Genomic DNA, 23,414 nt, shown 5'->3' on the forward strand with positions numbered 1-23,414 from the left:
AAATTGCATTCAATAGAGAGTTTGAAACAAAGTATCGTAATACGTAATTGTTATTCACTTTATAACTGTTGTTAATTCTTAGATTACAGAGAATGTGAGTAGGAAGAAATCGAGTGCGTTTATTGCAAGTAATAAAAGACGGTCATCTTATTTTAAAAAAATATATAGAGATATAACATTAAATCCAGACGTTTGAGATGGGCAGGGCATGTGGCACGTATGGGCGAATCCAGAAATGCATATAGAGTGTTAGTTGGAAGGCCGGAGGGAATGAGACCTTTGGGGAGGCCGAGACGTAGATGGGAGGATAATATTAAAATGGATTTGAGGGAGGTAGGATATGATGGTAGGGACTGGATTAATCTTGCTCGGGATAGGGACCTCTGGCGGGCTTATGTGAGGGCACAACCCACTGTAGGCACTGCAGTGAGTATGAAACTTTACCACATGTGCTTGGTAGTTTCCCACAGGGAGAAGTACTTAGAATGAAACGTCACAACATCATACGTTCTATGATCGCAGATGCACTTCGATCCAAAAATCTAGACGTTCACGAGGAAGTTCATTGTATTGCTGATGGTGGAAGCAATCGTAGGATCGATATCGTAGCTATAAATAGAAATAAACAGACAGCCGAAATAATTGATCCTACAATCAGATTTGAAATCTCAGCCACTCAACCATCTGAAATGAACGAAAAGAAAAAGAAAATCTACGAGCCCACGATTCAGTACCTATCAGCGAAATACAACATAGAAAAAATCACAGTTACCGGTCTCTTCTTCGGAACGAGAGGCACCATCCCGAAAGCCTTTGTAAAGTGGAGGGTAAAATACAAGCTGACGAGAGATCTTCAAGATGCCATCGTCACCACCATAATAAAATTTTCTGTAGCGATATTTCGTCAGCATCTTTATGGTGTACATTCAATTTAAATTATATTTGGTTCTATTTTTTCTTATGTCTTAATCAGTTTTGTCTGAAACCTGTGTAATAATTTTTCATTTTAAATTTTATTGTGAGCTATCCTGTGTCGCAGGGCAAACCCAAAATATTGGGTCAGACCAATAAATTAAAATTAAGTAAGTATATATATATATATATATATAACGTTTTAGAACCTTAACATAATTAATGTTACATGGGTCTTTAATATAGCGTAACTTTTTTTTCTTTTTTTTTCTGTTAATAGTATCGCGCAAACAATGAATTGGCTTGTATGGACTTCTTTGGCATATTATTTTGCATTTAATGGATAATTAATTTTACACGCTGATTAATGTGTACGTGTTTTTGTTAGGGATGATTTGTTTGTCACTACATTTCATACAATGTAAGGGAAAGTACCCAACTCTTGTTTGGCGCTAATGTTAGAAACGACGTGCATGAATTGCTCCTAATAACGTGTAGGCCAATACGGAAATTCACTCTCTAACTTACATAAGGCTTTTGAAACATCAGAAACGGTTTTTAATAACAGATAAACTTCTCTTTCCCATCTTTCTCCCTGACTTCAAGATTCTGCAATTATTTGAATCTCTTTATTTCGTACTTCCTCAATTTGTGAAAATCACAATATCTTGGAGGAAGGAAAGAAAATTATTATTATTATTATTATTATTATTATTATCATTATCATCATTATTATTGTGTTTGTTCAGTAAATTGGTAATTTTATTGTAAAAATGTATAAATAACTAAGATATGTTGTTTAACGTGTGTCATCAATTTTTTACTTGAATGTAGTATTTCATATCGCGAACAGAGGCGTATAAATACGAAAACTACTGATTAACTTTATGATATCACAGTCTAGTATATACAGTCACGAAGCTTGAATTGTGAGGGTGCTAGGAACAAAAGACTGTGCCGGTACTATTTCGCATTGTCAGTAATGAGGCGATATTAGCGATCCTAGTGGTTCGCAATTATCTATGGATGCATATTTACTAAGTGTTGAGCTTCGTGACTGTATATACTAGACTGCGATGATATCTTTACTTTGTTAATTTTTGCCATTTACATTTTGCGAAAAATACATTTGAAATGAATAAGCTGCAACGTAAAACAGGTTGGACTATGGTTAGTCGAAATCTGAATAATGTGTGATGAGCGGATCTTTGCTTTCGAAGGACTTTAACTACCAAAATCAAAGCAATATAAATATAAATGTAGTCTAAAATGCAGTTAGAAACAGACGTTTATTTGTTTTTAATCACGATCTCTCGTGAAACACCAGCGACCTCTCGCGGAAGCCTGATTGAGAAACCTTATTCGTAACTGTTCGGTTTACGATGATTCCTGACATATATGACCAGTTGTAAACGCTCAGACGTAAATTTTTTCAGTAGTAATTTACTGTTTTATTGAGAAAATGTTTCCTCTCTCTTTGTTTATATCCAAGATTTTACAGTTAATATCTGAATCACTTTATTTACTGAACTTGTACTAACTACCGTATCTTGCACAAAAAAAAACTTACAGTATGTTAATGCATATGAAGGCAAGTTTAATCTCAAGGGGCACGTAGGGATTTCATCAAGAAGTGGTTTATGCAGATATTAAAATCAGGAGTAGTCATTTGTTGATGGAGTCTAAACTCCGAACTAATCCCCTGGCTGTGTTTCTTCGGAGTTCGTAAAATTGTGTCATGTGATGGCTGTCATAGGACGAGAGAGAAAATATTTCTCGGTATTTAATCAAATCTTCCTTCTTCTGGACGAATTAATTTTACTTCTTCTGCCTAGTGGAGACAAAGCTTATATAAATGAGGAGCTCATTTTTAAAAAGTCTCTTGTCCACCTGATAACGAAAATGAGCTTTCTGTGTGCATGCATTCTTCAAATGTAACTTTACATATAACTGTCATTATTTCGTCTCATAACGCCCTCTAAACTACAAAAATCTTGAGTTAAAAATGACTATTGGAATCTAACTGACTCTTGTAAACAGCAAAAATTGCTACAGAATACTAGTTCCACTGGAAAGGCAAGGATAATAATGGAAATATAAGAAATGCAAGGGGAAAACAAGGAGAATAAAGGGAACACAAGGAGAACAGTAAAACTAGAATAGAAGTAGTAGAAGAGAAGGATAACAAGAAGAAGACAAAGAGAATCAGAGGTAGATAAGGAGAACAAGGGAAATACAAGAAATGTCAAGGGAAACAAGGAATACAAGGGGAAGACAAGAAGAATTTGGGAAAACAAAGAGAAATAAGAGGCGAACAAATAGAACAATGGAAATAGAAGAAGGATAAGAAGACAAGGAGAACAGTGGGAATACAAGGAGTGGAAAGGAAGGATAAAAATGGGAAGACAAAGAGAAACAGGAGAAGATGAGGAGAACAAGGGAAACACACGTGAACAAGGGGAACACAAGGATAATAACGGAAATACACAAAATAGAAGAAGAATAAATGGAATACAAGGAGAACAAGGGAAATACAAGAAATGCAAGGGGAGGACAAGGAGAACAAGGGGAACATAAGGAGAAGAGTAAAATTGGAATAGAAGTAGTGGAAGAGAGGGATAACAAGGGGAAGACAAAGAGAATCAGAGGTAGATAAGGAGGACAAGGAGAACAAGGGGAACATAAGGAGAAGAGTAAAATTGGAGTAGAAGTAGTGGAAGAGAGGGATAACAAGGGGAAGACAAAGAGAATCAGAGGTAGATAAGGAGAACAAGGAGAACAAGGGGAACATAAGGAGAAGAGTAAAATTGGAGTAGAAGTAGTGGAAGAGAGGGATAACAAGGGGAAGACAAAGAGAATCAGAGGTAGATAAGGAGAACAAGGGGAACATAAGGAGAAGAGTAAAATTGGAGTAGAAGTAGTGGAAGAGAGGGATAACAAGGGGAAGACAAAGAGAATCAGATGTAGATAAGGAGAACAAGGGAAATACAAGAAATGCAAGGGGAGGACAAGGAGAACAAGGGGAACATAAGGAGAAGAGTAAAATTGGAGTAGAAGTAGTGGAAGGGAAGGATAACAAGGGGAACACAAAGAGAATCAGAGGTAGATAAGGAGGACAAGGGAAATACAAGAAATGCAAGGGGAGGACAAGGAGAACAAGGGGAAGACAAGAAGAATTTGGGAAAAGAAAGAGAACAAGGGAAGTAGGAGGAGAACAAGGAGAACAATGGTAATAGAAGAAGAATAAGAAGAAGACAAGGAGAACAATGGGAAGGCAAAGTGAATCAGAGGAAGATGAGAACAAGGGGAAGACACGTGAAGAAGGAAACACAAGTATAACAAAGGAAATACACGAAATAAAAGGGGAAGAAGGGGAAGACAAGAAGAATAAAGGAAATACAAAAAGAACAAGGGAAGGACAAGAAGAATAAGGGGAACACAAGGAGAACAGTAACATTGGAATAGAAGTAGTGGAAGAGAAACAAGGGAAAGACAAAGAGAATCAGAGGTAGACAAGGAGAACAAGGGAAATACAAGAAATGTCACGGGAAAACAAGGAGAACAAAGGGAAGACAAGAAGAATTTGGGAAAACAAAGAGAACAAGGGAAATGCGAGGAGAACAAGGAGAACAATAGGAATAGAAGAAGAAGTAGTGGAAAGGAAGGATAAAAATTGGAAGGCAAAGTGAATCAAGGGAAGATAAGGGGAACAAGGGAGGGGGTTGTAGCCTATTTTTATATTCCAAGTTACCGGCCATATTTAGTGAGGAGAAAGGCATAGTTCTACGTCAGAACGTAACCAGGTTATCAGTCGAGGCGGGATTCGAATTCGAACCACATCCGTCAGTACACCTACAAGTCTGCTGGATAGACTTCGTAACAGTTATCGGTGTAACGAGAGTTGAAATAATGCTTTGGTGTCGCTATGAAATTCCTTCTTTATTGTGTTCATGTCCGAACACAGACATAAAGCCTTGGCAAGTTGCTTTAATAGTATTAAAATGAATTTATTAGCGATGTGTGTGGCAGCCAACATGTAATTAGGCCGGAATCCGCAGAGCAGAACAAAGTGATCTATTGCCGCGTCCTCCGAGGCCTCTCGATCATAACGCCCTGCGACTGCCGGCCGGCCGCGGTTTCCTGTGACAATAGTCCAGATTAATGGTCCCATTCTGTAGCGGGCTTATTGGAAGGAAGTGCAGCCGCTTTGATGCACTTAGATGTATGTGTGGCCTCGACAGTGTCTTAGTAGCGCTTGATCACCTGCGCCAATGTGGCAGTGAGATTTGGCAGGAATATTCAAAACTACCAGTACTTTCTACGGCACCATTTTAACAGTGTCTAAATGCTATACTGGGTGTTCATTTCAAAGTGTGTCATGACGTCACTGTTGTGCGTCAGCGATTTTTTTTATTTGTTTTATTTAAATTTAAATATACAGAATAAAGAAATATAATTACAAAACAAACAAAGAGAAATACAAATAAAATAATACAAGCAATATAAAAAGAAGATACAGTAGTATTAACAAAATATGAGACCGAATGAGCAGCGCTCGTGCTCGGTCGCAGTTCAGATATAATATTAAAATAAAAAATAATAATAATATAAATAAATAAGTAAAATAAAATAGGAACTAAAATATAATTACAGCAGCAATGGAATTATATAATATAATATTAACACTAGAGAAGAATAATATCGCACGTGAAAAGTAGGACTAATATATATTTCAAAATTATAGAATACAAATATAATATAGGTTGATTAAATCATACACATAGGCTATAAATTTATTTAATCAAATTGAAGATATTAACACGTTTCTAATTTTCTTTTTATATGTTAGTGGGTTACATGTTAGAAGTTCTGGGTGTAATTTAGTTGAAGCATTGTACAACCGAGGGCCAAAATTTATGCTATGCTTTAGACCAGCAGATGTGAGACATTTAGGTTCTACTAATGTTGAATTAATATTTCGTCTTGTATCATAATTGTGTGTCTGTAATACAGACTTATTACGATTTTTATGATAAGATTTTAACAGCGTATACTTATAAATTTGTTCAATATTAAGTACATTAAATACATTCATTAATACATTTGAAGCGAGTTTCAGGTTTTATGTCAGAGAAGTTGCCTATTAATCAAGGCGTTCAATCTGAACTTGAGAACGTGTACGGTATAACTTGAACGTCGTAACAACAGATTGCGCTTTGTACTGTCTGTGTGCTACCATAACCTCTTTCAAACTGTGTTTTGCGCGGGCAAGTCGTACGCAGGGTATTTGTTATCATCGGTTGCGTACGGCAACTTTCCACAATACAAATCAAATGCTCCGTGTCCATGTTGACCGTCGAAGTTAATGTCAACAAATAGGCTGCGTAAGTAATCGTCTTAACCCTCTCCCCATATCCCGACAGTAAGAAAAAAACTCACCTCAGTACGTGTTTCCAAACAGTTCACATTCCTGCCACTACAGGCGTTACCGTACGTATCGGTAAGTACTCTTCAGAATGAACGCCGTACTTGCCAGGCAACTTCTCTGGCACATAGGTAATACGTCCCTGCGGAAGTGTAGGAAGATTGAATTCTCTAGGCTCATCGACTAGCCACATGACGGCATACAGCGAGCCATGACACACTTTGAATTGAACACGCAGTACTGTCTATAATAATATCAGACCTCGAGGGACATTTATTAGGACTATTTCGTGAATAAAATAAAATTGTAAACAATACATCCCCAGAATTTGCTCACAAAATGTTAATAATTGTATATTTATAAATACTTAACCTATTCAGACATTGTGAAGTCGAAATAGATGAATAACGATTACTGCAATAAATAAATTGAATGTTATTCAGTAATACCAATCGAGAAAAGCGAAATACACGTTTAAAAATGTTAATTACATGTACTGCTCTTTTCTCTTGTTATTATAACAGAAATACGTTTTCATTATCTGCTGAAATCATAATTTAATTTAAACATTTTATAGTACAATTACAAATAACCTTATTAATACATTAATTAAATGAACAGTTGTTATGAAGGAGTGGCATTTTTTTAGATACAATGGACATGGAATTAGACGATGAAGATGTAGATGTGGAAGTAGGATTTCTCACTTTATTTGGTACAATTGATTCATGCTCATCGATTTACGTGAAACAGTTGGCGACACTGACTAAACAAAAGAACGACCCTGCGATAAATTGACAGTGATAAATCGAGATGCGGAAATTATCGCGATGTATGACTGTGATTGGTTGGAATTCATAATTTCATTACACTTCATTGGCCGAAAATGGAATGACGCCATATAAACGAAATAGTCTTCTATAATACGAGTGGTGATGGTTTCTCGATAGTTTAATTGAGCTTAACGAATGTATGTTTGTCATATTTTTTTTCGATACCGAAAGTCGAGAAAAAATTATCTTATGACAATATACATGAGTTTAGAAGCTCAATTAAATTATCACAGAGAAAAATATCAAGCACGAATTGTATTGAGTGAGATAATTCCGATGTGAGAAATACCATTTTAATTGGACTTTTTATAATATAATCATGATATTCATGTTCATGGCAGTGACTTACTCTTTCATCTTTGCAAAACACACAAATTTTATTATCTTCATTGCAAGGAAAACAACGCAGATATCTGAAATTTAATTTATTTGAATACAATTGAATATTTGAATTTATAACAATAGGTCTATAATGAACCGCCATGAACCAATAGCAGAATGTATGTTTTCTCTAAGGTAATTGAATGAACGAGAGATGGTAGGAATAAAACAAATCAATTATAGAAGAAAACTAAACATTTGAATTGAGATATGGTGATCGTGGAGGCCAAGCATGTTCGTATCTCGATGAGACGACTAGCTGCGGCCTGTATTCAGGCAGGAGTGGACATTTTGAACAATTCATCTAAGGAAATGCAAACAGTTCCAGGAAACGAACGTGGAATGCACTATGGTCATATTTGCAAGCCTTACCCTGAAACCAAGCATTTCCAGATCCATGTTGATAGGCTATAGAAATTTTATTTCATCTCTGCCTCCGTGCAACGTCACACTTTGCGGTGTGGGGGGAAAAATATATAGCAAAAGGTTCCAATGGTGTTTAATACGCTGACGCCACGAGTAAGAGAAAACCACTTGAAATTTATCGATCTCTGACCGGCACAGATATAATGAAACATTTGTATGACCATTTTTTTCTCCTATACAAATGAGTAGGGCCAGGAAATTCATGCCCTAAAAACCTACTAAATATGCATGCAAGTATGCCTTTAAAAACTTTAAAATATATCAATAAATATGTACTAATGAAATTCTGTATTTCTTGGTATCACTAATAAATAATAATAATAATAATAATAATAATAATAATAATAATAATAATAATAATAATAATAATAACGAATGCAATAACATTATAGGTCAAACTAGATGAGATTAAACTTACAGCTCGAATCCCGGTCGGGGCAAGTTACCTGGTTGAGGTTTTTCCGGGGTTTTCCCTCAACCCAATACGAGCAAATGCTGGGTAACTTTCGGTGCTGGACCCCGCACTCGTTTCACCGGCATTGTCACCTTCATTTCATTCAGACGCTAAATAACCTAGATGTCGATACAGCGTCGTAAAATAACCCAATAAAATAAATTAATTAAACTTACATTTATTGTTGATAGTGGCACACTACTGTGCCGTGAGATTCGTTAGGTGTGCCGGAAAACTTTCAATACTTACCTGGTAAAAATAATTATAATAATTTCACTCAATACCAGTTTTCAAAAATAGAGTAGGCTATGATTTTCTTTTAAAAATCCAAACTATACATTTTTATGCATCATAAAATCAACTTTAATGAGCATAAACGTAAAAATATGTCCCAATAATATACTGTAAATATTAAGAAATGTTATAAACGTAAAATTTGGTTTGATAAGCTTAAATGTTGATTATTCATGAAGATAATTAATCAGCAATTAATTATAGCCAGTGCATATGCATGAATTTCCTGGCCCTACATATGAGTAATTAATACCTGAAGTTTTGTTCACTTTTTAAATTTCGTCGTAAATGCAACATTATTTTTTGTGGAGTGAATAAAATATGGGAACGCCACAAAATGACAATGAGCCTCAAAGTGGCATGATCTGGCCCACACTCCACCTGCAAATTGTGCCATGCCATACCATGGAGGGCTGACACAACGCAAGAATGCAGTGAATTTAGGGCTGGAAGCAATTCTGTCGCATTGACGTAGCGATTGGTCACCCCTGAGCACCGATTTACTTTATGTACAGAGTTACGATGAGATGCGAGCATGCAGATTTTTTCCCCCTCAAACCATCTTCTTACATAATAATCCCAAGCACTGTAATAACTCCCTTCACCATTATCATTCCCATCTGCTTCGCCTTCTCGTGTACTTGAAGCTGAAACTGTAATGTGTTTTTTCCCTCCTTTTCGCAGCTTCTTGTTCATACCAACAAAGTATTCAGTTCTCGTTCTCTGTCTTCACATTCCATCGCCATGGCGTTTCATTTCGTGGAACTAATATTTTTGCCCATTTGTACGCGTAATGGAGCTTAAGTCTCGTTGACGTATTCATAATGTTCTATGTTTATACGCGAAAGACTTGTGCAGCCTTGTAGCCTACCAACAACCTCGATGGCAATGCATGCATTGTCTGGGCTCCTGTTCGAACATAACGCATTTCCCTCATCATCCATCATGACTCTGTCCTCCCAAGGGACACGTAATATCACGTCACAAGGTCTCCAGAGCTGTCAAACTCTCTGCACCTCCTATAGTCGTGATGCAAGTATGTCTCTGCTAGTACAGTCGAAGATATTGCTTCTAAACATGAATCATTTACAACGCTGCTCTACGTTTTATGTCCCTTAAACGATACGTACGTCGCATTTTTTTCTGCCGTGTCAAAGGTATTTGCTATCTCATGAGTTGTTGTTCTAGAAGTACAATTTAAGTTTTGATTTACAGAGACATCTGTCCACGAAACACACAACTACGTGAGGCGAGAAACAGCCAGCCTGTTATTATGGAATGTATCCCGAAGTTTTCTGGAAACATTACACTTTTGCTGTACAGCGCATGCTAATTTATGTCCAGACATTCCCCCACTCTTCCTACCGAACTGCGCACGAGATCGGATGAGTCTGCTTACGAATTATAGGGGAATGGGTTAGTCATTACTAGACTTCGTGGAATTGCCACGAGATTCGCAAGGTTTACTGTGCACGCAGTATAGACTGTATGAGAAGGAGGCGTGTCTCTGATGTAAATACGGAGCAGTATACTGCGGTTTCAATAAAACCTGTATCCTGCATTTAAGAAATATAATGAATGATCATTGAAGTAGGAAATGTCTAAACATGTAAATACACAATTATTTTATAGTGAGATATATTAACTCTTAAAATTTAATTTAAGATGCATCATCCTTGAATATGTGCATTGCAGCGAAGAGTTACGTACATTTTGACCGACTGCAAAGTAACCTCCTCCGATGGTCACTTAAACAGTTTGTATATTGGGAACTTGTAGTTCAACATCACACGATGTAATACGTGCATTTCTTAAGAACGGGAAGTCACTACTTTTTAGTACACCAACTTCAGACGTCTTGTCGTGATCTGATAGTACATAATTTATAATACGATGTTGTGAATAGGCAGAATTTTTAGCAATAATGTTTCTCAACTTACATTTCACTTTTTCTGAAATTAGTGAATTGTTATTTTGGATAACGGTTTGTGATACTTTATCCACTATATTAAGGGCTTCTGAGAGTTGTAGTTTAGACGATTCTAACAGAATGATGCTTTTGGACACGATTTTAAAATTAGAATCAATGACAGAATATCTTTCAATAGCTGTTCAGAAAGCAATGATTTTGCAGCTGCAATAGCGGAACTGTCTCTGCTATCCAATACATGAATTACCTCCATTATTTTTCCGTAATGTTCTGCATAATAATTAACAGAATTCAACCACGTTCCCCAACGGGTCAAGACTGGCTGCGGGGGTAAGGTTATTCCAGGAGTAATTGTTTGGAACAGCAACACTCTCATTGTAGTATGTTTGATTGAATTCTTGTCTGCACTGAACAAATGTTAAACTTTGACTATTCCAACCACAGTAATGCAAAAACAAGTGCTTACATAGGTATACATTAGCTGTAGCTGCTCTATCTATTTGAACCGGTCACAACTCTTCACATGAACTGCTTATACTACGAGACCGGGCGGTCGCTCGCCTCCTCTATACTACCGTACATCGGCAACCTGATCGCATGCTGCGTCTGGCAATACAACGAAGTTTAGTCATTACCTTAAACTCGGTAGACACACGCCCGATCTTCCCTTCTACTCCTACCCCCTCAACAGGAACGTTGTTTCCGTACTGCACATCGCGAGTGTCTTGACAAAATGCATGAGCTGTACTGTACTCCAACCACGAGAAAGTCTCTAGGGAGTGAGATGAAACGGGGTAATGCTGTGAACGAATGTTGATGTCATAAGATGTCATAAGGTCACACACGTGGGTACTCGTATCTCTATTGGCTAGCTCTCACAGCACAAACAATAACATTGATACACACATATTGATACTACCCTAGTTACAAAATTAGATCACTGTTAATCTCCTGGTCTTTTAATCTCTCCATACAGAAAATAACATATGCAGGAGAGCGCATGGTTTTTAAACTGACGTTATAACGGTAATATTATCTATATTATCTATCTACTTCGCTCCAATAGATGACGCAATAGTAAGCACATTCCTTTCACGGCTGATCTCCTGGTTGGAGAACAGTAATACAGTCGATGAATGATTATAAATCAAACTAAATACGATAATTTCAGTAGTAGTAGTAGTAATAATAATAATAATAATAATACTAATAATAATAATAAATAATATCATTTATTGCATTGTCCCTGCCGAAAGTATGCGGTAATGTTGGCTAGCAAATTGTGCACCAATATGTCTGGGTTAAATCCAAAATCTCTCCGCAGTGCATATGAAGAGAAGGCACATGTCACTGTTAATAATGATTCGTCCGTCGGATGGGGACGTTAAGCCTGGAGGTTCCCTTGGTGATATTCGATAGGAGTAGGCTACGTTCCGGCACTAGGTTTCCTCTTCTCCCTTCCTCGTCTTCATCATTATCCTTACCTATTACCTACACTACCTTTAAACCAACACTTACACATACACTCATCCTAGTACACGACATAACTTTTCACAGATACAATCATGTACAGTACGATTATTTAGTCCTGACATTCCCCGGCGACGTGGGTCAGGCGAGTCCATTTAGTTTCGCTAAGAGGTGTTTGGTTAGTCTCTCGCTTGCCTTCGGAGCGATCGAATGTCATGCGTGCAATAGAGTGGTATTTTTCTAGTACAATTAAGCTGTACTGCATTCCTTTACCGACCGCTCGCCCTTATCTCTACTCCAGAGCTGTCCCCACTACTGCTATTACTTTCTCTCTTTCGCGTCGCTGAGCTGTCAGGACTAAATAATCGGTCTTTACAGCATAGACCGCCGAAGTGGTGTGCAAATTAAAAATTGGTCACAGTCCTGCCATCTATCCGCAATATGCGGAACCCGAATCACGCAAGTGAACTGGACATACGTACATGTTAGTCCTTGCAGAAGCAGTGGCATTGTGTCACGAAAACCTATTAGTCTACTATTCACAATTAACATAATTAATCAATCGAAGACTAGACAATAAATACTGTGAGAATAACTTACTGTACATAATAAACTAAAGGTATCACATAAGACAACACAATCGTACTGAAGAATATCTGTTATGACCTGAGGTGCGGAGTGGATTATAAAAACCAGAAGCTCAATCATCATAGCCGTGAATTATTAGTTTCTCCTACATTTCCATGAAAAGTGTCGGTGTTATTCAAAAACGCCCTATAGATATTTTAACTGTAGGACGTTCTCATAGCAACAGATTTTTGTAGTAGAAGGCTGACTGGTAAAGCATGGAAAATGTTTCGGATTTAATTGCAAGTGAGTGTTACATCACATTTTGCAACATTTTTAAACAGTACATTTTAAAATTTACGCCTTAAAATTTTATTATTGCCGGTTCTTCAGTAACATAAAACTGTTCTAAAAATTAATGCTTTGACAGCTGTTAATGTTTTTACGGCTCTATTTCGAAATGTCCGCAAGTGTTGCATAAAACCCGCTGCGAATGTGTCGCGAGATAACGATTTTATTGCACATTTCGATGCTCCCATACGCGCTCTGTCCATGTGTTTTTAGGTCAACGCCTTGTTGGCCGGGAGAGGGTTCATCCAACAGCCAACCGTTGATGTCCGGACTGAACACGGCTTTGATATCAACGGACCAATCATCATTCCAACTACATTTTTGCTCGCTTGCGTCATTGGACAATTTGGGATGTTTTCGATGTCACTGTAGGCTATATAGACTATAATGTGTGTGTGAGTGAAAGAGAGAGAGAGTGGCTTTTAAGAGTTTCTTTCTGTTTACAAAAAATGCACAGAGAACTACTAAGGCCTCGCAAGCACGGAATAGCGACGGAAAGGTCACGAGATAACTTGAATGATGTTCAAGAGCACAGTTTGAAGAGAATTGACGTCGACAGAATCAGTCTTGCGTTGTGGTAGTTACATTACGACTTTAGTTCGTTACATTGCATGTGAATATGGTATTATTATTTCATTCGTAAACATATGTTGCGCGTTTAATTAGCTTGGAATTTTTCTCTTGCTACGTTCTTTATTTCCACAGCCATGTCCTCATTTGTTCATCTTCTTGGAAGAGACAGTACTTCCATCGGCTCGCACCTCTCCTCCCTCGGCGTGCCTACATACACACGTCAAAACAGACAGCAACCCCACCATTGGTTTTCGGTAATCGTTTCTTGCGCGAGCTATAGTAGAAAAATGTCAGTATGATGGGTATAATAAAATTGTATTTTTTCTATAAAATATGAAAATCATAAAGAGCCCTTAGCTATTCTTCTTCTTATTATTATTATTATTATTATTATTATTATTATTATTATTATTATTATCATTATTTCATCATTATTTTCATTATATTAGTATTATTATTATTTTTTATTATTATTATTATTATTTTGGAAGATATTGAATTGGGAGGCGGAAGGGAAAAGAGAAAAAGCTAGATAACTCTTGCCTAGTGGAATATTCCTTAATAAAAATTATTATTATTATTATTATTATTATTATTATTATTATTTTATTGTTATTTCCTTCTCACGGAAAACTATTTCCCAAAAATTTAATTATTCTCTTAGTAATGTCGTAATTACTAAGAGAGATTGTATTAGAGATCTTGGTGTTCTACTTGATTCAAAATTATATTTTCATGATCATGTGCAATATATTTATACCCATTCATTAAGAATGCTTGGTCTAATTAGGTCTATAACTTATTCTTTTTCTACTCCTATGTGTTTATTAACTTTATACTATACATTGGTTAGATCCAAGCTTGGATATGCATCTGTTGTATGGAACTCCATTACTTCCACTGACTCGGCTAAATTGGAGAATATTCAAAGAAAATTTATTTCCCTGTGTTCTTATAGATTTTTACCAAATTTCGATTATAACTATGAGACTAATTGCGAATATTTCAATTGCGGTAGTTTGTTCACCAGACGTCAGGATCTTGATTATTTATTTTTTGTAAAGTCATTAAGGGTGATATTGATTGTGAATCTTTCATAAGCAATATCAGTCTTCGTATTCCTGCTAAGGGTTTAAGATTTCATAAATTGTTTTATAATAGGAATTCTAAATCTCTGTCTCCGGTCTGCAGATGTATTAAATATGTTAATTTGCATGGATTGAACTTGGATCCATTTAATGTGTAGTATATACTTTTCGAGTTTTATGTCAGTTTTATTATTTATGCCATTGTTAGATATGTATCATACTATTCTCGTCATTTGCATAACTTACAATATTAATTATATGATTCCTGTCTTCATTTATATGGTTTCATTAATTCATTTTTAATACATTTTATTTAATTGCCATCATTTTAATTATCTCACTGAACTAATTTTAATAATATTATTTGTGCTATTTATTTTGTTGCATTTTGGTCAATTGAGTAATGTATACTATTATATTGATTGTATTTTCATCTCATTGCCATTTTCTATCATTCATTCTCATCATCATTTGTTGTTTTGTTTCGTTTTGTACCTGTGCTAAACTGTAATTGGCCTTGTGCTGTTGTTTCGCACATTAATATTCTAAATAAATAAAATAAATAAATAAAATTATTATTATTATTATAACAACTGACCACTAAGTATGTGTTTCTATAATTCTTCTGTACGTTCATGAATATTGATATTTTTAGATCTTCTCCCTAGAAGGATAAAATTATTAGGTTTTATCTCAATTTTAATTTTCTTAATCTTTAGATGAGGGTAACTATTTATTAGTTATTCATTTAGTAATAATATTGTAGAAAAACTGATTCAATATTATGTGCCAACGAACTGTTAAACGCCAGGAATTGACATGTCTTAAATCATAGCCAGGAAGAGAAAGATGAGATAAATAAATGTAAGGAAGTCAGCCACCTAATGAGTTTTGAAATATCTCGTGCTCTAAAGCCTTTTAATAGAACAGAATTTCTCAAAAGAGTAATGATTAAAATAGCTTAAATAACTTATCCTTAAGAAGTTTATAATTTTGAAATACTACGAATTTCTCGACCAAGTATCGAGAGAAGAATTTAGAAAATTCCTGATTATATTCAAGAGGAAGGTTAAAAAAAGAAGCAAGAAAAATCGTATATTATTCACTGGCTCTTAATGACAGCAATGACATTACTGATACAGCAAAGTTTGGGATTTTTATCCTCGGGATTGATCAAGATGTTAGTACAGGAACCGCCACTGGTTGTAGTTTTCATGCCAAGTACCTTTCCTCCGTCTCCTTACTTCATAGGCTGTCTGTCGCTTGTAATCACTGCAGCTCGAGGTTTGGTCACCGCTGATGTAGACTAAAGCAGCCGTGGCGAAAATGCAATCGTGCGCCGAGCCACTGTGTAACCTGCAACGTGCATAGCACCTATGGAGGGAGGCGGACACCCGAAGGGGAAGTGAAGCAACTATCTGTCTTATTAACGGATTTTCATTGTCCTTACGTCAAGCACTTAAATATAATTTTATAGAGTATAAGGTTACAAACGAAGAAAGAAATGAACAAGAAAACATAGGCCACATTATCACAACCTATTAACTGTCTTCAGAATATCTCTGCGACAGAGTTTCACAATCAGGAATTATGTCACTTACTGCCAGTCGTAGTTGATTACGAAGCTATTTGTCTATCAGTCGTAATCATTGTTGAAAATAATTTTTTACAAACGTAAGTTGTAGCGAACATGACTTCAACAGAGCAAACGAAAGAACGAAGCTTCGGATATTTATTTTTTGGCAAAGATTTGAAAAGTTCAACATTTGTCAAGTCCTTAAATCTAGCTTTCATTGTAACATTACATTGTAAATCTGTGAGTTTAGATTGAAGGCCTAACCTCATTATTCGTACATCTGCTGAAAAAGGATCGTAATAATAATAATAATAATAATAATAATAATAATAATAATAATAATAATAACACTTAACCTCTTAATGTTTCATGAGTAACATGTAGTACGAATATAATGCTATTTTATGTTATACAACCGTTTTCCTCGTAATACTTGTGAACAAATCATACATTTAATATTCTCACCATATTGGCAGCAAATAAATGCGTCCTCCCATCCTACTTGGAACTTTCATTTTTGTAGAAGTACATGGTTTCGAGAGAGACATTGCGACGATACGCCACTCGCAGGTCAGAGACAAATACAAATGGAACGGAGTTTGATTCCAGTGAGTGAGACAGAGGGGGTTGGGGGAGCAAGAGACATGCACAGCTATCATTGCGAGCCACAATGTGCTCGTGAGTTACATTTTCGCCACGGCTGGACTAAAGCAAAGGCTTCACACCCGTCCTACAGTACTACGAAAACTAGGTAAAACTTTCACTCTCTTTCCGGGAATCGAGCTCGGGCTCGTTGGATTTGTACTGCGAGCAGGAACTCTTTTTAACACTTGAACCACAGAGGAGTCTGTGACATCTGATTGTTATAATGCAATCTTGTGTGTATTTGCCCTTGTTAAAGATACGATCGTAGCGGAACTAAATCTTCCGTTGTGTAGGCCGACTCCAATTTCACGCACACTAAAAATTGTCTATAAAATGCGTCGGCTGCCTCCTACCCGCTGTTCGTTTTCTAAAGACTCTTCAACGTCCCGGTATTGCGTTACACTACTTGGCTGTCTCTTGTAGTAAATAGCAAGCGAGCTTAAGTGGAAAAGGCGCTGAAACCTTTCATACTTGGACAATGACGCAAAGCTCGTTTTGAAAAGTTCAAAGATGCGAGCTTGTATTTTCCATATATGTCGGCTCTGCCGTACTTCCTGATCATGAAAACGTGTACTTGGCGAAGGAGAACAAAGTGAGACACAGCGATGTATGGCTTCCCTCCACACGAACATTACCGTACTCTTAAGGAGAAAGGATTGTCGTCATATTTTGTATGAGCAAAAAAAAAAAAAAAAAAAAAAAAAAAAAAAAAAAAAAAAAAACTTAAATGGTGTAGGCTGCTTTAACATTGTCAAAATGCTAGACAGAAGGATAATTTTCTGTTTTCAGCTCTATATTGAGACTATCTCCAACAAGTTTGTACTTGATATTGCTGAAGGTTCTCTAGTGAATAAAGTTAGGCTATGTAAAGTATAGAACACCAATAGATCTGTTCCCATAGCAACAAACAAAAGAGTGACTGCCAATTCAGAGATCTCAAGACCACATGCATGTGTTTACATCATTTTATTCTTTTTAGGCAGACGTTTGTTAGTTGTACACTGATCGTAGTGCGAGCCCATGATATAGGAGCCCCACTACGTGTGTGACTCTGGAATATGTAGTGTAAAAATCTCAACGTGGAAAGGTGGAAGACGCCAAACTATCTGTATGCTGGGAATTTATTTTAAGTAGCTAATCACGAAGTAATTCGTATTTGAATTGCGACTTGCAGGAATTTTTCTCTGTTACTCATCTTTAATAACGCTGCTTGAAGAAAGAGCGGAGTCGTTTAAAACTTGCGTCTTTAATCGCGTAATCTCGAAAGCCTTATTTCGGATTATTTACTCGTCGACTGAGTTTTAATTGTGTTTTAATGACTTTATAAGATGTGATAGGCTTCGGGTTCCTCAGTCGCAGCCAGCCTGCTTCCTCGTCACGTAATTATAGTTATTATTATTGCTGATACTCGCCCACGGCTGCTGTTAAACCCGGCTTGAGATATTAAAGATAACTCGAGCGATGAAGTGATTAATAGCAGCCAATCGATTTGTTGAAATGTGACTGAGGCTCTTTGAAAGACAAGCAGTGCCATCAGAGTTTTGTTTCAGACTAAGCTGTAGTTACTGTATTAGTTTTGAAGGTAAAGTTTGCGTTCTCTTTTATATAAGTTGAACTGACGTGAGGTGTGAGGTGAGGTGAGGTGAGTTCTCTTTCGTGTGAGTTGAGGTGAAGTGAGTTGAAGTGAGTTGAATTGAGTTCTCTTTCGTGTGAACTGAGTTGAAGTGAGGTGAGATGAGTTGGGGTGAGGTGAGTTGAGTTGAATTGAGCTGAGTTCTCTTCCGTGTGAGTTGAGTTGAGTTGAGTTGAGGTAAGTTGAGTTGAATTCAGCAGAGTTTTCTTCGTGTGAATTGAGTTGAGGTGAAGTGAGGTGAGGTGAGTTGAAATGAGTTCTCCTTCTTATGAACTGAGTTGAATTGAGCTGAGTTGTCTTTGTGTGAATTGAGTTGAGGTGAGATGAGGTGGGGTGAGGTGAGTTGAATTGAATTGAGTTCTATTTCGTGTGAGTTGAGTTGAGGTAAATTGAGTTGAATTGAGTTCTCTTTCGTGTGAATTGAGTTGAGGTGAGGTGAGGTGAGTTCTCTTTCGTGTGAATTGAGTTGAGGTGAGGTGAGGTGAGCTGAGTTCTCTTTCGTGTGAATTGAGTTGAAGTGAGGTGAGATGAGTTGGGGTGAGGTGAGTTGAGTTGAATTGAGTTCTATTTCGTGTGAGTTGAGTTGAGGTAAATTGAGTTGAATTGAGTTCTCTTTCGTGTGAATTGAGTTGAGGTGAGGTGAGGTGAGGTGAGCTGAGTTCTCTTTCGTGTGAATTGAGTTGAAGTGAGGTGAGATGAGTTGGGGTGAGGTGAGTTGAGTTGAATTGAGTTCTCTTTCGTGTGAATTGAGTTGAGATGAGGTGAGGTGAGGTGAGCTGAGCTGAGTTCTCTTTCGTGTGAATTGAGTTGAAGTGAGGTGAGATGAGTTGGGGTGAGGTGAGTTGAGTTGAATTGAGTTCTATTTCGTGTGAGTTGAGTTGAGGTAAATTGAGTTGAATTGAGTTCTCTTTCGTGTGAATTGAGTTGAGGTGAGGTGAGGTGAGGTGAGCTCAGTTCTCTTTCGTGTGAATTGAGTTGAAGTGAGGTGAGATGAGTTGGGGTGAGGTGAGTTGAGTTGAATTGAGTTCTATTTCGTGTGAGTTGAGTTGAGGTAAATTGAGTTGAATTGAGTTCTCTTTCGTGTGAATTGAGTTGAGGTGAGGTGAGGTGAGGTGAGGTGAGGTGAGGTGAGGTGAGGTGAGGTGAGGTGAGCTCAGTTCCCTTTCGTGTGAATTGAGTTGAAGTGAGGTGAGATGAGTTGGGGTGAGGTGAGTTGAGTTGAATTGAGTTCTATTTCGTGTGAGTTGAGTTGAGGTAAATTGAGTTGAATTGAGTTCTATTTCGTGTGAGTTGAGTTGAGGTAAATTGAGTTGAATTGAGTTCTCTTTCGTGTGAATTGAGTTGAGTTGAGGTGAGGTGAGGTGAGGTGAGGTGAGGTGAGGTGAGGTGAGCTCAGTTCGCTTTCGTGTGAATTGAGTTGAGGTGAGGTGAGTTGAGTTGGACTGAGCTAAGTTATACTTCGTGTGAGTTGAGTTGAGGTGAGGTGAGGTAAGTTGAATTGAATTGAGCTGAGTTCTCTTTCCTGTGAGGTGAGGTGAGGTGAGGTGAGGTGAGCTCAGTTCTCTTTCGTGTGAATTGAGTTGAAGTGAGGTGAGATGAGTTGGGGTGAGGTGAGTTGAGTTGAATTGAGTTCTATTTCGTGTGAGTTGAGTTGAGGTAAATTGAGTTGAATTGAGTTCTATTTCGTGTGAGTTGAGTTGAGGTAAATTGAGTTGAATTGAGTTCTCTTTCGTGTGAATTGAGTTGAGTTGAGGTGAGGTGAGGTGAGGTGAGGTGAGGTGAGGTGAGCTCAGTTCTCTTTCGTGTGAATTGAGTTGAGGTGAGGTGAGTTGAGTTGGACTGAGCTAAGTTATACTTCGTGTGAGTTGAGTTGAGGTGAGGTGAGGTAAGTTGAATTGAATTGAGCTGAGTTCTCTTTCTTGTGAATTAAGGTGAGGTGAGGTTGAGGTGAGGTGAGTTGAGATGAGTTGCGTTGAATTGAGCTGAGTTCTGTTTCGCGTGGTGAGGTGAGCCTGCATATCTTCAAGCAGATTCTAACCCAGTTTTGTAAATATGTGATTTCGTAAAGACACTGGTATTCTTTTATTTTTCTTCATCTCTTTATCCCAGAGTTTCTCAAAGTGTCTTCCGCGAGTATTGAATGGTTTTTAAATTTTATTTTATACGTAAAAGAGGATACTATAACATATTATGTACAAAAATCACGTAAATGTACATCAATAATAATACTAAACAACACTAATAATATGAATAATTGTTATTGTCATTATTACAGTATTTGTATAAACATTTATTATTTTACAGTCTTACTTTTGCATGACAACTATGATAAAGCCATGATGTTTCAAAGTTTTGTCCCATGCCTACCACATATAGGGCCTAGTCTGGAATTCGTCAACTGGTTTCTTGTGCAGAGGCATTTTTAAAATTTGGCTTGCTGGACATTTTGATCAACATTGTATGTATGTATGTATGTATTTATTCACACTGCAATGGGTATATACTCGGTGGCAGTGGTAACTAATTACACTCAATAATGACAATAATAAACTTATTAATTAAAAATACAATTAATAATAATACTAATAATTGATACTAACAATAATTTATAATAATAATAATAATAATAATAATAATAATAATAATAATAATAATAATAATAATAATAAAAATAATAATAACAGGGAATATCCTAAATTAAATGAAGCACGATCACTTAAAATAACATTCAAAATAAATCTAATTTGTATCTTATACCTAAGTTCGAACTAAAACCCACGAGTATGATATGTTCATATCTGCACAAGTACCTTTCAACACTACACTCATTTCCCTGTCAACTCACTCACTGCGCTGGATCTACGACACATTTCACTGATTCTATCCTGATTTCACTAACACTTCAAAAATATTTCACTGTTCAAATGCTTTGCACTGCCACTATAAACTATAAAGCTTCACTGACAGGAACACGTTTCACTTACACAACACACTTCACTGAGACACAACATAATTCTTCACTGATACAACACTTCAATAACAAAATATCATTTACACCCTTTAAATACTGTGTATAATTCTGTGGTGTTTGGGTAAAGGGAGATAAGTCATAAAAATGAGTTCGGAGATAAATGAAAATTAAACTTGGAACCCTTATTACAAATAATTTTCTACACAAGTAAAACACATCAACTGCTAGTATTCTTTGATTTTTGCACGCCCACTTGTATAATTTAACTTGTGTGTTCATCTGGGGAACAAAATTCCACCTGGACAAAAAAATGACTTATACCCCTTTACCCAAACACCACAGAATTACCATCTATTAGTAAAGTCCTTAAGCCTATTTTTAAATACATTTTTGGTTGTTGGTAAAGCCTTTAGTAAGTCTGCAGGTAAAGCATTGTCTCATCTTTAGTGTAAGACTTGTTAAAAGCGCCGTTAGAACTTGAGTGGAGGTTTTCAACTCCGGAGCTATACTGTATGTTCAAATTCCGACAAAGCCAAGTGAGGAAAAAGTTTTTTTGAGAATAGAGTTACCAGGATACTCCGCCATCATTCCATCAATTCCACAACATCGTCGCCATAATCATCATCAGTATCATTATCTGTAGTCCAGTTAGTCGGTAGACTGAAGTCCTCACTCTCATAAAACACGTTTTGTGTTATCTAATAAAACAAAATGTTAGTTCTATCGTCACTTTTGGCTCTTCTGTCTGCATTGATGCAGTTTGCAATTGGAGCGTTGATTCTGCTGAACTCTTCACTATTCCCGGGTGTGTTCTATTTGTTGAGGATAAACACAGGCCCTCTGAGCGGGAAAAAAGCTGCACACAGTGGATTATGATGGTTTTGTTTCTGCCGTCACGTTAGCACAATGCATTAGTTCATCTGTATGGCGGCGTGTTATAGAGGGCGTGACTGTGTTTGTCCTATTCTTTACAATTAGACCAGATGACGTTTACATACAAATAGTGGCTGTTGAACCGCGGACTAGAGCCTAAAATTTAAGTGCAGTAATTTTTTGTGTATGATGCGTGTTGTGTAGTAGAAAACAAACATGAGTGTTCTGCATGGAAAGCAGGCTTGTCTGATAACCTGCCTAAGAAAATTGGAATAGCGGTATTATTACAAAGATAACAGTGTGCTTATCGTGTGTAGTAGGACGGAATATTAACCTTGCGACCTATTTCGCGAGCACACAATTGCGATACCCGCTCTGTCCCCCGCTTCACAGCTGATACGTTCACGCCATATTCACATTCGCGTGAATCGGAGAGGTTAGGGAAAGGGATTGCCAAACACTGTTGAGTATTTTCATAAAATATCACCTGATACGATCCGAACCTGACGCTCAAGCGGTGACGTATGGAACTGCAAAATTAGCGGATCAGGGTTCGATTTCTGGCAGAAAAATGGAGATTTCTTTCCATTTCATATGCAGATTCTTCTATGAAATTTATGAAGTCACTGAAATTATACAGTGTGTTTCATAACATGTGTAACCCATTCCATGGAATGTTAAATGTTATGTTTTATTTAACGACGCTCGCAACTGCAGAGGTTATATCAGCGTCGCCGGATGTGCCGGAATTTTGACCCGCAGGAGTTCTTTTAGATGCCAGTAATTCTACTGACATGAACCTGTCGCATTTAAGCACACTTAAATGCCATCGACCTGGCCCGGGATCGAACCCGCAACCTTGGCCAGCGCTATACCAACTCGTCAGCCAGGTTGACCATTCCATGGATGATGTCAGGACTTAATACTAATAAAGTTCGTACTAACTTATACCCGATATCATTTTGACTCTAAATTACAGTTATGTTCGTTTTCATAACGTCTGATTCTCCGT

General features: G+C 37.0%; 1 protein-coding gene and 1 long non-coding RNA gene across 2 annotated transcripts in view; both read left to right on the forward strand.

Annotated features, from left to right (window-relative positions):
- Positions 1-23,414, forward strand: part of orb2 — a 689,208-nt gene that overhangs the window by 262,104 nt on the left and 403,690 nt on the right. The window lies entirely within an intron of this gene.
- LOC138703027 (uncharacterized) lies at positions 16,202-20,096 on the forward strand. The gene is made up of 3 exons (XR_011332941.1): positions 16,202-18,998; positions 19,030-19,675; positions 19,767-20,096. It is a non-coding gene; the product is annotated as an uncharacterized lncRNA (long non-coding RNA).

Source organism: Periplaneta americana, chromosome 7 (assembly GCF_040183065.1).
Source record: "Periplaneta americana isolate PAMFEO1 chromosome 7, P.americana_PAMFEO1_priV1, whole genome shotgun sequence".
Lineage (NCBI taxonomy): Eukaryota > Metazoa > Arthropoda > Insecta > Blattodea > Blattidae > Periplaneta > Periplaneta americana.